The sequence below is a fragment of the Malaclemys terrapin genome, chromosome 8 (genome assembly GCF_027887155.1).
Source record: "Malaclemys terrapin pileata isolate rMalTer1 chromosome 8, rMalTer1.hap1, whole genome shotgun sequence".
Classification (NCBI taxonomy): domain Eukaryota; kingdom Metazoa; phylum Chordata; order Testudines; family Emydidae; genus Malaclemys; species Malaclemys terrapin.
The window spans coordinates 19,561,010-19,575,147 of NC_071512.1; positions in this window are offsets into that span (position 1 = coordinate 19,561,010).

The window sequence follows — 14,138 nt, forward strand, 5'->3', positions numbered from 1 at the left end:
CAAAAGGGCAACGCATAATTAAAGAGCTATGCTTCCCCTTCCAGGGGCCATTTTTCAGGCTGTTAAATCAACCTGCAGGTAGATCTTGCAACTAAGTTCAGTGACAAGGACACACTTACAATGAACCATTCGGTCACCCAAAGGAGGGCAGGAGCTTGCAATTAAAAGCATCGCAGACAAGGTACAAATATCACACAAGGATACAGCAAATGTAAACAAAAAAAATTACCTGGTAACAGCCACATACCAGAAGGGTCAGGATAAATGAACGTGATAAGGCACAGCTACATAAACAGAACTAAAGTGATTCAAGCGGACTTCTGCCCCTGAACCAGGCTGCACGGCAATTGCATTATTTTACATCTGCAAAATGTAGTCCAGAGGAACAGATAGTTGCTATGCAATTAAATGGCAAGTATGAGAATGGCCCATTTTAAAATCAGCTCCTCATCCCTATGTCCTGCACCAGCTACTGAAAATCAACTCCATGGCAATGCAAACATCACAATATGATGTCCCATCATCAGCTAACCTGGCACTGAATGTGATATAAAGTCCTAGATAAATCAGTGTGAAAACCACCAAACTGGTTATTTTCATGGAATTTCTAATGCACTATTTGGAGTAGATGTTCCAAGCTCATTCTAGTGAAGCTCACCGATGGAGAGCACACTCAGGAAACAGAAATGGTACAGAACTGGGAAGAGATAGGAAGGAAACAGCAGGGTGGTGAAACAGTTACATTCTCATTATACAGAGAACAAAAGGGAAGAAAAAATGGGGCAGATAGAGGTGAAGATACCACACAGAGAGAGAAAAAAAAGATACCAAAATGGCTATAAAACCAGGAAGAAGCAGAGGGAAAGGGATAATCAAAATCAGAGTGAGAAAGAATAAGGGACAAATGGAGAAGTGAAATGAATCCAGAATATAAAAATGAAAGATTAAATGAAGCAGAGAGAGAGAACGAACGCAGAATGGGGTAGCAGAGAGGTGCCGATAAAGAGAAAAGGAAGTTTGTGGAAGCCATGAACCTGAGGGAAGCTGGCAAGATGGAAGAAAGAGACTCAAGTAAGAATAAAAGCAAAGGCCTGGTCTACACTGGGGCGGATCAACCTAAGATACGCAACTTCAGCTACGAGACTAGCGTAGCTGAAGTTAACGTCTCTTACTTCAACTTACCTCACGTCCTCACGGCACGGGGTCGATTGCCACGCCTCCCCCGTCGACTTTGCTTCCGCCTCTCGCCGAGCTGGAGTTCAGCAGTCGACGGGAGAGCGATCGGGATCGATTTATTGCGTCTACACTACACGTGATAAATCGATCCCCGATAGATCTATGGCTACCCGCCGATCCAGCAGGTAGTGTCGACGTACCCTAAGAGAGCTGTGAGACAGAAGAACATGTGAAGCCAAAACAGACTCAAGTGTTAGAACACTTTAATTGAAATTAGTAACAGGAATGAAGATATGCCCTCTGTACTCTGGGTAATCTCTAGTTTTGGGACTATGTTGAGAAGGATTTTGCTTTCTTTTGAGAGGGACCCTAGCCTAGATCTAGAATGTGGAATATAATCCGAGCCCTGGTCTACACTACGAGTTTAGGTCGAATTTAGCAGCATTAGATCGATTTAACCCTGCACCCGTCCACACGACGAAGCCATTTTGTCGACTTAAAGGGCTCTTAAAATTGATTTCTGTACTCCTCCCCAACGAGGGGATTAGCGCTGAAATCGACCCTGCTGGGTCGAATTTGGGGTAGTATGGACGCAATTCGGCGGTATTGGCCTCCGGGAGCTATCCCAGAGTGCTCCATTGTGACCGCTCTGGACAGCACTGTCAACTCAGATGCACTGGCCAGGTAGACAGGAAAAGCCCTGCGAACTTTTGAATTTCATTTCCTGTTTGGCCAGCGTGGCGAGCTGATCAGCACAGGTGACCATGGAGTCCCAGAATCGCAAAAGAGCTCCAGCATGGACCGAACGGGATGTACTGGATCTGATCACTATATGGGGAGACAAATCCGTGCTATCAGAACTCCATTCTAAAAGATGAAATGCAAACCATTTGAAAAAATCTCCAAGAGGCTATAACAGGGACCCGCAGCAGTGTCGCGTGAAACTTAAGGAGCTGATACAAGCCTACCAAAGAACCAGAGTGGCAAATGGCCGCTCCGGGTCACAGCCCCAGACATGCTGCTTATATGATGAGTCCCATGCCATTCTCGGGGGTGCCCCTACAATTACCCCAGCCCTGTGCGTGGACTCCGTCAATGGATTCTCACGCAACAGGGATGCGGATTTTGGGGACGAGGAAGATGAGGAGGATGAGGAGGTTGAAGATAGCGCACAGCAAGCAAGCGGAGAATCCATTTTCCCTGACAGCCAGGAACTGTTTTTCACCCTGGATCTAGTATCCTCCCAACCCACCAAAGGCTGGCTCCCAGACCTAGAAGGCGGAGAAGGGACCTCTGGTGAGTGTACCTTTGTAAATATTGTACATGGTTTAAAAGCAAGCATGTTTAATGATTAATTTGCTCTGAAGACTTGGAAACAGGAACTTCTGCTGGAGAGTTTGAGGAAAGTTTGATCTTACTGCAGTCCTTAAAGATGATAAACAAGTCCACAGATTACCTGCTCCATCACGCGGCCAGTACAACTACTGAAAAAGTCTGTTAACGTATATGGAGATGGAGCGTAAATCCTCCAGGGACATCTCAATTAAGCTCTTCTGGATGTACTCCCAAAGCCTGCTGTTTGAAACCATTCCCACATGTTATGAAAGTTAAAGAAGCCAAAAAACGGTGGTTTACCATGTCTGCCTGCAAGCCAAACTCTGTTGCCCGCCACCCCTGCGTGTGTGATCTCTCATACCAAACCAGCAGGCCCTCAATATAAGAGGCAAAATGCGACCTTGTAAAGAAAGCACATGTGCTATGTAAGGTTAACAGCTTGGTTCACCATGAAAAGTCTAACCATTGTTCTCTAAAATGTGTCTTTTTAAATACTACTCTCCCTTTTTTCCCCCCTCCTGCAGCTGCTTTCAACGCTCTCCATTACATCTACATCCCAGAGGCTAGCAAAGATTAGAAGGTGAAAAAAATGCACTCACGATCCCGCCATTTGTTTGACCAATTAATAAAGAATGTATGAATTTGAAACAGCAATGACTTTATTGCCTCTGCAAGCGGTGATCAAAGGGGGGGAGAGGAGGGTGGTCGGCTTACAGGGAAGTAGAGTGAACCAAGGGGGCAGGTTTTCATAAGGAGAAACAAACAGAACTTTCACACCATAGCCTGGCCAGTCATGAAACTGTTTTTCAAAGCTTCTCTGATGCGCAGCACACCCTGCTGCGCTCTTCTAACCACCCTGGTGTCTGGCTGTGCGTAATCTGCGGTCAGGCGATTTGCCTCAACCTCCCACCCCACCATAAACATCTCCCCCTTACTCTCACAGATATTGTGGAGCACCCAGAAAGCACTACTAATGATGGGAATATTGGTTTCGCTGAGGTCTAACCGAGTCAGTAAACTGCGCCAGCGTGCTTTTAAACGTCCAAAAGGCACATTCTACCACCATTCTGCACTTGCTCAGCCTATAGTTGAACAGCTCCTGACTACTGTCCAGGGTGCCTGTGTATGGCTTCATGAGCCATGGCATTAAGAGGTAGGCTGGGTCCCCAAGGATAACTATAGGCATTTCAACATCCCCAATGGTTATTTTCTGGTCTGGAAAGTAAGTTCCTTTCTCCAGCTGTTCAAACAGGCCAGAGTCCCTGAAGATGCGAGCGTCATGTACCTTTCCCGGCCATCCCATGTTGATGTTGGTGAAACGTCCCTTGTGATCCACCAGTGCTTGCAGCACCATTGAAAAGTACCCCTTTCAGTTTATGTACTGGCTGCCTTGGTGGTCCGGTCCCAAGATAGGGATATGGGTTCCATCTATCGCCCCAGCACAGTTAGGGAATCCCATTGCAGCAAAGCCATCCACTATGACCTGCACATTACCCAGAGTCACTACCCTTGATAGCAGCAGCTCAGTGATCGCGCTGGCTACTTGGATCACAGCAGCCCTCACAGTAGATTTGCCCACTCCGAATTGATTCCCGACTGACTAGTAGCTGTCTGGCGTTGCAAGCTTCCAGAGGGCTATCACCACTCACTTGTGAACTGTGAGGGCTGCTCTCATATTGGTATTCTTGCACTTCAGGGCAGGGGAAAGCAAGTCACAAAGTTCCATGAAAGTGCCCTTATGCATGCGAAAGTTTCGCAGCCACTGGGAATCATCCCAGACCCGCAACACTATGCGGTCCCACCAGTCTGTGCTTGTTTCCCGGGCCCAGAATCGGCGTTCGATGGCATGAGCCTGCCCCATTGCCACCAGAATGGCCAAATTGCTGGGGCCCGTGTTTTGAGAGAAGTCTGTGTCCATGTCCTCATCACTCTCATCACTGTGCTGCCGGCGCCTCCTCGCCTGCTTTTGCAGGTTCTGGTGCGGCATACACTGCAGGATAATGCACATGGTGTTTACAGTGCTCATAACTGCCACTGCGATCTGAGCAGGCTCCATGCTTGCCGTGGTATGGCGCCTGCGCGGAAAAAAGGCACGCAATGATTCTCAGCCGTTGCTCTCACTGAGGGAGGGGTGACTGGCGACAAGGCTTACAGGGTTGGCTTACTGTACTGTTCCCGCAGTCTCCGCCACCCATTGGAATTCTGGGTTGCGCTCCCAATGCCTGATGGGGCAAAAACATTGTCGCGGGTGGTTCTGGGTACATGTCGTCAGGCCACCACCACCACCCCCTGTGAAAGCAACGGCAAAAAATCATTTCTCGCCTTTTTTCCTGGGTTACCCGTGCAGATGACATACCATGGCAAGCACGGAGCCCGCTCAGCTCACTGTCACCATATGTCTCTTGAGTGCTGTTGGCAGACGCAGTACTGCAGTGCTACACAGCAGCATCCCCTTGCCTTGCCCTGTGTATGGCAAACAGTACAATACTACTGCTAACTGTCAACATCGTCCCGTGGGTGCTCCTTGCCAACCTCAGTTAGGTTGGTCGGGGGCACCTGGGCAGACATGCGTGCTCCTGACTGGCCTCAGTGAGGTCGGTCCGGGGTGCCTGGACAAAAATGGGAATGACTCCAGGTCATTCTCTTCTTTAAGTTCCATCTCATGGAGATTCAGTCCTGCCTGGAATATCATGCGAGCTGGAGGCTTCTGCCTGAGGCTGCTCTCCCAGCCAACAGCACCGCGCAGTCGCACCTACCCCAGCCTACCCCTTGCTCCCGTGGCTCATGAAGCCTGGACACTAGTAAGGAGCAGTTCAACTATAGGCTGAACAAGTGCAGAATGGTGGTTCACTACTTCCCTGTAAGCCAACCACCCTCCCCTCCCCCCTTTGATCTCTGCTTGCTGAGGCAATAAAGTCATTGTTGTTTCAAATTCATGCATTCTTTATTAATTCATCACATAAATGGGGGGATAACTGCCAAGGTAGCCCGGGAGGGGTGGGGGAGGAGGGAAGCACAGGGGTGTGGTAGTTGTAGGGGCACCCCCTAGAATGGCATGCAGCTCATCATAGAAGCGGGATGTCTGAGGCTCTGACACGGAGTGGCCGTTTGCCTCTCTGGTTCTTTGGTAGGCTTGCCTGATATTCCAGGCAGGACTGAATCTCCGTTAGACGAAACGTAAAGAAGGGAATGACCTGGAGTCACTCCCATTAATGTCCAGGCGCCCCCGACCGACCTCACCGAGGCCAGCCAGGAGCACCCATGTCTGCCCAGGCGCCCCCGACCGACCTCACCAAGGCCAGCCAGGAGCACCCATGTCTGCCCAGGAGCCCCCAACCGACCTCACCAAGGCCGGCCAGGAGGAACCAGGAGACAGCAGCAGACGGTACAATACAGCTGCTAACCGTCTTTGCTAACTTGCAAAGGCAAGGAGCTGCTGCTGCGTAGCACTGCAGTACCGCGTCTGTCAGCAGCACCCAGGAGATGTACGGTGACAGTGAGCTGAGCGGGCTCCATGCTTGCCGTGGTATGTCGTCTGCACGGGTAACCCAGGAAAAAAGGCGAGAAACAATTTTTTGCTGTTGCTTTCACGGGGGGAGGCCCTGATGACATGTACCCAGAACCACCTGCGACAATGTTTTTGCCCCATCAGGCATTGGGCGTTCAACCCAGAATTCCAATGGACAGCGGAGACTGCGGGAACTGTGGGATAGCTACCACAGTGCAACGCTCCGAAAGTCGACACTAGCCTCGGTACTGTGGCCGCACTCCACCGACTTAATGGTCTTAAGTGGGGACACACACAATCGACTGTATCAAATCGATTTCTAAAAAAATCAACTTATATTAAATCAACCTAATTTTGTAGTGTAGACATACCCTTAGGGCATAGGATCATTCTCCCACCTTCTGCTAGTCCTCTTAGATGTTATTCACCAGGTACATCTCATCTAGTTTAACTCTGTAAGCAAAGAACACTGACAAGATAACTGAGCCATTCGCAGGTTCTCTTCCTGTGACACACTACAGTTTAGTCTCCTAAGGACTGGAATGCTTTAGTTCACCCAAGTTATTGGGCTCAGTGCAGGGGTATCTGGGTGAAATGGACTAGCCAGTGTTCTACAGGAGGTTAGACAAGATGATTTAAAGGTCCCTTCTGACCTTAAACTCTATGAAGTCATGTGTCACCAGTTTGTCTTCCAGGTGCATGACATTTCTGGCTAGTTGCTCTTCCATGCAAGCTGTATCCAGTTGTATCATATATGTTAGTCATCAGTTCTTCTTTAAAGCTGCTCTCACATCATCCTGTTAGTTTCTTTAGGCTGTGCGGCAATCATAATTATTTCCTCTGAATCATCCTCTCTTCCCCCACTCCCTCCTCTCACCGTCACAGAGGAGGTCTGATTCTCCTGCTATACTTCTGGGATCTGCTGTCAAGAGCACTTGCTCTTAGCAATTTTCTTCCACTCTCTTTGCACTGGCAGTAGGGAGCTTGTAGCACTTCCTGAGGGCTGGAGAATGGAAGGAAAGCTTGTACTCATGTTTACCATTAAACTGTGGTGACCCCATCGACCTAAAAGATCTGTTACTAGAGGAGAAATCAGTTATCCAGCTTCTATCACATCATTCTTACAGCTTCCCTGTTCAGGTTTCTCAGATGACAGCAGCCTTGGGATTCCTAGCTGAGGCTGGGTGGTCTTTCTAAAACAACTCCAAAAATGACAGCTTATCATATTTTCCATCCTAGTCACCTAATGACAGGTTTACCTATTGTCCTCCTGAACTAGAGATACAACTGCAAAGCTATCCCTACACATGACTACTTGAGCAGACATTCAGCTCTTTGTAGCGTGCCCTTAGGCTCACTGTGTGAGACTACAGTGAGCCAAAATAGACAGCAGAGTGCTCTGGATATCACTGGCCCAGTGAGTGGTTGTGGAAAATTGATGAAGACAGCACAGTCCTTCAGGGATGGCCTTCTACATGACTGCTGCAACTGTGAGCAGATGACACAGCACATCACTGAAAGCTGCCCCATCTCTCTAGACCTTTGCAGACTAGGCATGCTTAATGCAGCCTGAAAAGGAGGTTGTTACATGGCTTCATGACTAGGATCTGTGTGAGAAATACAAGAGTAAGCAAAGCCGTAAATGCCTATCCTTTCAAGAGCGCATATCTTCAGGTTGGATGCCCTTCAGGAACTGCTCTGTATCAGCTTGGGCTAATTCATCTGTTTAGACTGCTGATCTGAATTAGAGACTGGGACTAGTACATGACTATTGTCTTCAGGAAGTGACAGGTGCTGCAGTTCTCCAACTCCCTGTATTATTTCAAATGATTTAGTGGCATCTGTGCCCAGTACAAATCATGATACAGGAGATCCCCTTGGAAAAATCTGATCTAGTTTCTTCATATTTTATTATACACTTATTCTTCTGCAGAATGTCCTTTGGAGATGGCATAACCTGTACTAGGAAGATCTCCAAGCCTGATCCACATGCTCCCAGGGCTTTTGGTGGTTTGATCCAGAGTCTGCCTCAGCAGTGCTGTAAGGGATGCATTTCTATGAGGAATAGGAAGCTTACACCTGGTGGAGAAAATGAGCATGGTGCATGAAAATAGCTCCCATCTCACAAGACCCTTTTTTGTTGTTATTGTTGCACACTAACTGATCTTCTGAAGCTCCAGCGTGGTGTTAGGGATGGGCAGAACAGTACCTTAAAAGGATTAAAATGCCTATATTCTTAGCATCACCTACAAACCTAATCCATTTAAAGTCTGAGGAGTAAATCCACTCACTCGCCCCTGTTGCCAAGAGATTGCAGAGTCTCAATTTGTTCCTCACATCCCTCCAAGGATATGGCTACACTGCTTCTGAGAGCGAGCTTCCTAGCCTGGGTCAACAGACTTATGTTAGCGGGGCTTGCACTAGCGTGCTAAAAATAGCTGCAAAGATGTTGCTTTGATGTTATGACTCAGGCTGGAGCTCAGGCTCTCAAGCCCAACGTCTACACAGCTATTTTCAGCTCTCTCCCTGTGATCCCTCATGAAATGAGAAATGTCTTGGCCATTCATGGCCTTTAAAAGATCCCGTGGCATTCTGCCCACGAATGATAAGGTGAGGATTGGTGTTCTAGCCAGATTACATTCTGCTGTCCTAAATTCCCCCTATTTCAGTTGGACATGGTGTCCTTCCTCACGTCCTGTCCTAAAATGATGTGCTCTGTCAAATATCTGTGCTGTGTTCTATCCCAGAAAAGGCTGAATTTCAATGGTGGAAGGAACAACCCATAATATTTATTGCATGTGAAGTACTCTGTGATCCTTCTGGATGGACAGCATTACTGACTCAAAATACGGTCCAGGAGTCTGATTTCTCAAAGATATAAAAATGCAGCTAGGTGCCTAGTGTGATTTTCAAAAGCACATAAGCAGGTTAGATGCCAAACTCCCACTAATTTCAATCCGGAATTAGGTACCTAACCTTCTTTGGCACTTTTGAAAATCCCACTAAGCACCCACCTGCAGTTTTAGGCACCTAAATACATTTGAAAATCTGGCCGCAGATCCTCAGAGGCATCATAGCTCAGCAGAAGTCAAAGGAGCATAAAGTCTGGCAAGTGAAGTATAAAAATATATTAGGAGGGCCAAAAAAGAATGTGAAGAACAGCTAGCCAAAGACTCAAACAGTAATAGCAAAAAATTCCTTAAGTACAGTACTTCAGAAGCAGGAAGCCTGCTAAACAACCAGGGGGCCACTGGACAAACAAGATGCTAAAGGAGCATTCAAGGACAATAAGGCCATTGCGGAGAAACTAAAAGAATTCTTTGCATCGGTCTTCACGGCTGAAGATGTGAAGGAGATTCCTAAATCTGAACCATTCTTTTTAGGTGACAAATCTGAGGAACTGTCCCAGATTGAGGTTGTCATTAGAGGTGGTTTTGGAACAAATTGATAAACTCAACAATAATAAGTCAGCAGGATCAGATGTATTCACCCAAGAGTTCTGAAGGAACTCAAATGTGAAATTGCAGAACTACTAACTGTGGTTTGTAACCTATCATTTAAATCAGCTTCTGTACCAAATGACTAGAGGATAGCTAATGTGATGCCAATTTTTAAAAAGGGCTCCAGAGGTGATCCCGGCAATTACAGGCCAGTAAGCCTGACTTCAGTACCGGGCAAACTGGTTGAAATTATAGTAAAGAACAGAATTGTCAGACACAAAGATGAACATAATTTGTTGGGGAAGAGTCAACATGTTTTTTTTGTGATGGGAAATCATGCCTCACCAATCTACTAGAATTCTTTGAGGGACTCAACAAGCATGAGGACAAGAGGGATCCAGTGGATATAGCGTACGTAGATTTTCAGAAAGCCTTTTACAAGGTCCCTGTAGTGAGGCGGCCTGGCTCCTGACGGCCCCTGAGAGGGAGGAGCCTGAACAGGCACCCAAGTGGGCAGAGCCACCGCCACCTGTTCCCGCCCCCCGGAAGTCAAGGGGCGGGACAGGAAGTATAAAAGCCAGGCCCCAGCACTCAGTTGGAGCCCAGCGGCCGGAGAGGACAGACGTGCCGGTGCGAGCACCGGCTAGACCAAGCCTTCCCAGAGCCAGGTACCCCGACGCGGACGGACCGAGCCTCCCCAGAGCCAGGTACCCCAAGGTGGATTGGACGAGCCTTCCCCGAGCAAGATACCCCGAAGTGGATTGGCCAAGCCTGCCCCGAGCACGGTACCTCGAGGAGGGGCCCGAGCACCCCCCTGACCCGAGACCGGAGGAGCAGCCCGACCCAGACCACCCTCTGCGAGCTGAGGAACCCATGGTGTGGGATCCCGCTGCCGAGCCCAGCGATGAGCAGGTACCAATGGAGGGGGAGACAGAAAGTAGCCCGGGGGTAGCTGACCCCAGTCTGGCTACAACAGAGGAGCCAATGTCGGTGTGTTGCGGTCAGGACCCCACCGACACAGCGGCAGACTGACTGCCGCTCTTAGGGCCCCGGGCTGGGACACAGTGGAGTGGGTGGGCCTGTGTCCCCCCTGCCACCCCACTTACGGGTGGCAGCCCCCCTCTCCAGCTAGCGCACCGGACTATTATGCTGGGCTATTGTTTGTTGCCCCGCCTCGACTAAGGGCTTGGGGCGTCCTGAGTTTGCTAGTGCTCAGCTCCGGATACACGGACCTGAGCCCCCTGGAACTATTGTTTGTTGCCCCGCCCTAAGGGCTTGGGGTGTCCTGAGCTTGTTAGTGCTCAGCTCCTGCGACCCGGATCTGAACCCCCCTGAACTATTGTTTATTGCCCCACCCTGACTAAGGGCCTGGGCTTACTAACTATGTTAGTGCTCAGCTCCCGCTGCACGGACCTGAGCCCCCTGGACTATTGTGTGCTGCCCCGCCCTGATTGAGGGCTGGGCCTTAACTCCTGACTTTGATACTGCTCAGCCTGCCAGAAGGTTCTGAGCCCCCTGGACTATTGTGTGCTGCCCCGCCCTGATTGAGGGCCGGGCCTTACCTCCTGACTTTGATACTGCTCAGCCTGCCGGAAGGTTCTGGGCGCCCCCTGGACTATTGTGTGCTGCCCCGCCCTGATTGAGGGCCGGGCTTTAACTCCTGACTTTGGGAGTGCTCAGACTGCAGGAAGGTTCTGAGCCCCCCTGGACCCTTGTGTGTTGCGCCCTGAGCTAGCGTTTGGAACTTATGTGACTTTGTAGTTCCCCAGCTCCGGCTGTGAGAACCGGAGCCCGGACCAGGGCTGCCGCCCAGCCCTGACTGAGGGGCAGGCCCCGAGAACCGCAGAACCCGAGGCACGATTCGGACGGGTAGTGAGGCGGCCTGGCTCCCGACGGACCCTGAGAGGGCACGACCCCCGCACCGGACTATTACAGTCCCACACCAAAGGCTCCTAAGCAAAGTAAATTGTCATGTGATAAAAGGGAAGGCTCCCTCATGGTTAAAAGATAGGAAACAAAGGGTAGGAATAAATGGTCAGTTTTCAAAATGGAGAGAGGTAAATAGTGGTGTCCCCCAAGGGTCTGTACTGGGATCAGTACTATTCAGAGGGGTAAATAGTGAGGTGGCAAAATTTGCAGATGATACAAAACTACTCAAGATAGTTAAGTCCAAAGCAGACTGTGAAGAGCTACAAAGGGATCTCACAAAACTGGGTGACTGGGCAACAAAATGGCAGATGAAATTCAATGTTGATAAATGCAAAGTAATGCACATTGGAAAATATAATCCCAACTATATATATAAAATGATGGTGTCTAAGTTAGCTGTTACCACTCAAGAAAGATCTTGGAGTCATTGTGGATAGTTCTCTGAAAACATCCACTCAATGTGCAGCGTCACTCAAAAGAGCAAACAGAATGTTGGGAATCATTAAGAAAGGGATAGATAATAAGACAGAAAATATCATATTGCTGCTATATAAATCCATGGTATGCCCACATCTGGAATACTGCATGCAGATGTGGTCACCCCGTCTCAAAAAGGATATACTGGAATTGGAAAAGGCTCAGAAAAGGGCAACAAAAATGATTAGGGGTAAGGAATGGCTTCCATCTGAGGAGAGATTAATAAGACTGGGACTTTTCAGCTCAGAAAAGAGATGGGGAGGATATGATAGAGGTCTATAAAATCATGACAGGTGTGAAGAAAGTAAATAAGGAAGTGATATTTATTCCTTCTCATAACACAAGTACTAGGATCACCAAATGAAATTAATAGGCAGCAGGTTTAAAATAAACAAAACCAAGTATTTCTTCACACAGCGGAAAGTCAATCTGTGAAACTCTTTGCCAGAGGATGTTGTGAAGGCCAAGACTATAACAGGGTTCCAAAAAGAACTAGCCAAGTTAATGGAGGATAAGTCCATCAATAGCTATTAGCCAGGATGTGAAGGGATGATGTCCCTAGCCTCTGTTTGCCAGAAGCTGGGAATGGGCGAAAGGGGATGGCTCACTTGATGATTACCTGTTCTGTTCATTCCCTCTGGGGCACCTGGCATTGGCCACTGTTGGAAGACTGGATACTGAGCTAGATGGACCTTTCTGGTGATCCAGTATGGCCATTCTTATGTTCTTATGATATGCAGTAATTGATAATAAATACTAGTGTAAGTGGGATTTGCTGGGAAAGCACTCATAAAAAGAAGAGCATATCCATGTTTATTAGAGGAATACTGTATATTTTAAATATATGCTTACCTAACATTCAGAAACAAAGTAGATAGGTAATGAACACTTGCAGCAGTCTGATCATTGAGCTTGTCTCAAAACAAAACAAAAAATGATCAGGAATGTATGATGAATGGTACAATGCAGTGAACAGAAATATCAGGCCATTATGTAATAAAATTAATATCAGCCAATTTTAGCAAAATGCCTTGGAAAGGAAAGGAGCTAAGAATGCCTGGCAGTACTAGATATTCATCAAACAAATGCAAGTCATTTTTGTAAAGTGTTATGAAAGACTAATGGAAGCTATAATATGAGGTACAGATAAAAGTTGTCCCTCAGCCTTCAGGTTAACATACATGCAATAACATTGCTCCTAGGCATTTATAAAACAGCATCTTGGATCACAAGATTATCTTTGGAAAGTCATGGGAAACGGGAGAGATTCCAGAAGACTGGAAAAGGGCAAATATAGTGCCCATCTATAAAAAGGGAAATAAAAATAACCCAGGAAACTACAGACCAGTTAGTTTAACTTCTGTGCCAGGGAAGATAATGGAGCAAGTAATTAAGGAAATCATCTGCAAACACTTGGAAGGTGGTAAGGTGATAGGGAACAGCCAGCATGGATTTGTGAAGAACAAATCATGTCAAACCAATCTGATAGCTTTCTTTGATAGGATAACGAGCCTTGTGGATAAGGGTGAAGCGGTGGATGTGGTATACCTAGACTTTAGTAAGGCATTTGATACGGTCTTGCATGATATTCTTATCGATAAACTAGGCAAATACAATTTAGATGGGGCTACTATAAGGTGGGTGCATAACTGGCTGGATAACCGTACTCAGAGAGTTGTTATTAATGGTTCCCAATCCTGCTGGAAAGGCGTAACGAGTGGGGTACCGCAGGGGTCTGTTTTGGGACCAGCTCTGTTCAATATCTTCATCAACGACTTAGATATTGGCATAGAAAGTACGCTTATTAAGTTTGCGGATGATACCAAACTGGGAGGGATTGCAACTACTTTGGAGGACAGGGTCATAATTCAAAATGATCTCGACAAATTGGAGAAATGGTCTGAGTTAAACAGGATGAAGTTTAACAAAGACAAATGCAAAGTGCTCCACTTAGGAAGGAAAAATCAATTTCACACATACAGAATGGGAAAAGACTGTCTAGGAAGGAGTACGGCAGAAAGGGATCTAGGGGTTATAGTGGACCACAAGCTAAATATGAGTCAACAGTGTGATGCTGTTGCAAAAAAAAGCGAACATGATTCTGGGATGTATTAAAAGGTGTGTTGTGAGCAAGACACGAGAAGTCATTCTTCCGCTCTACTCTGCTCTGGTTAGGCCTCAGCTGGAGTATTGTGTCCAGTTCAGGGCGCCGTATTTTAAAAAAGATGTGGAGAAATTGGAAAGGGTCCAAAGAAGAGCAACAAGAATGATTA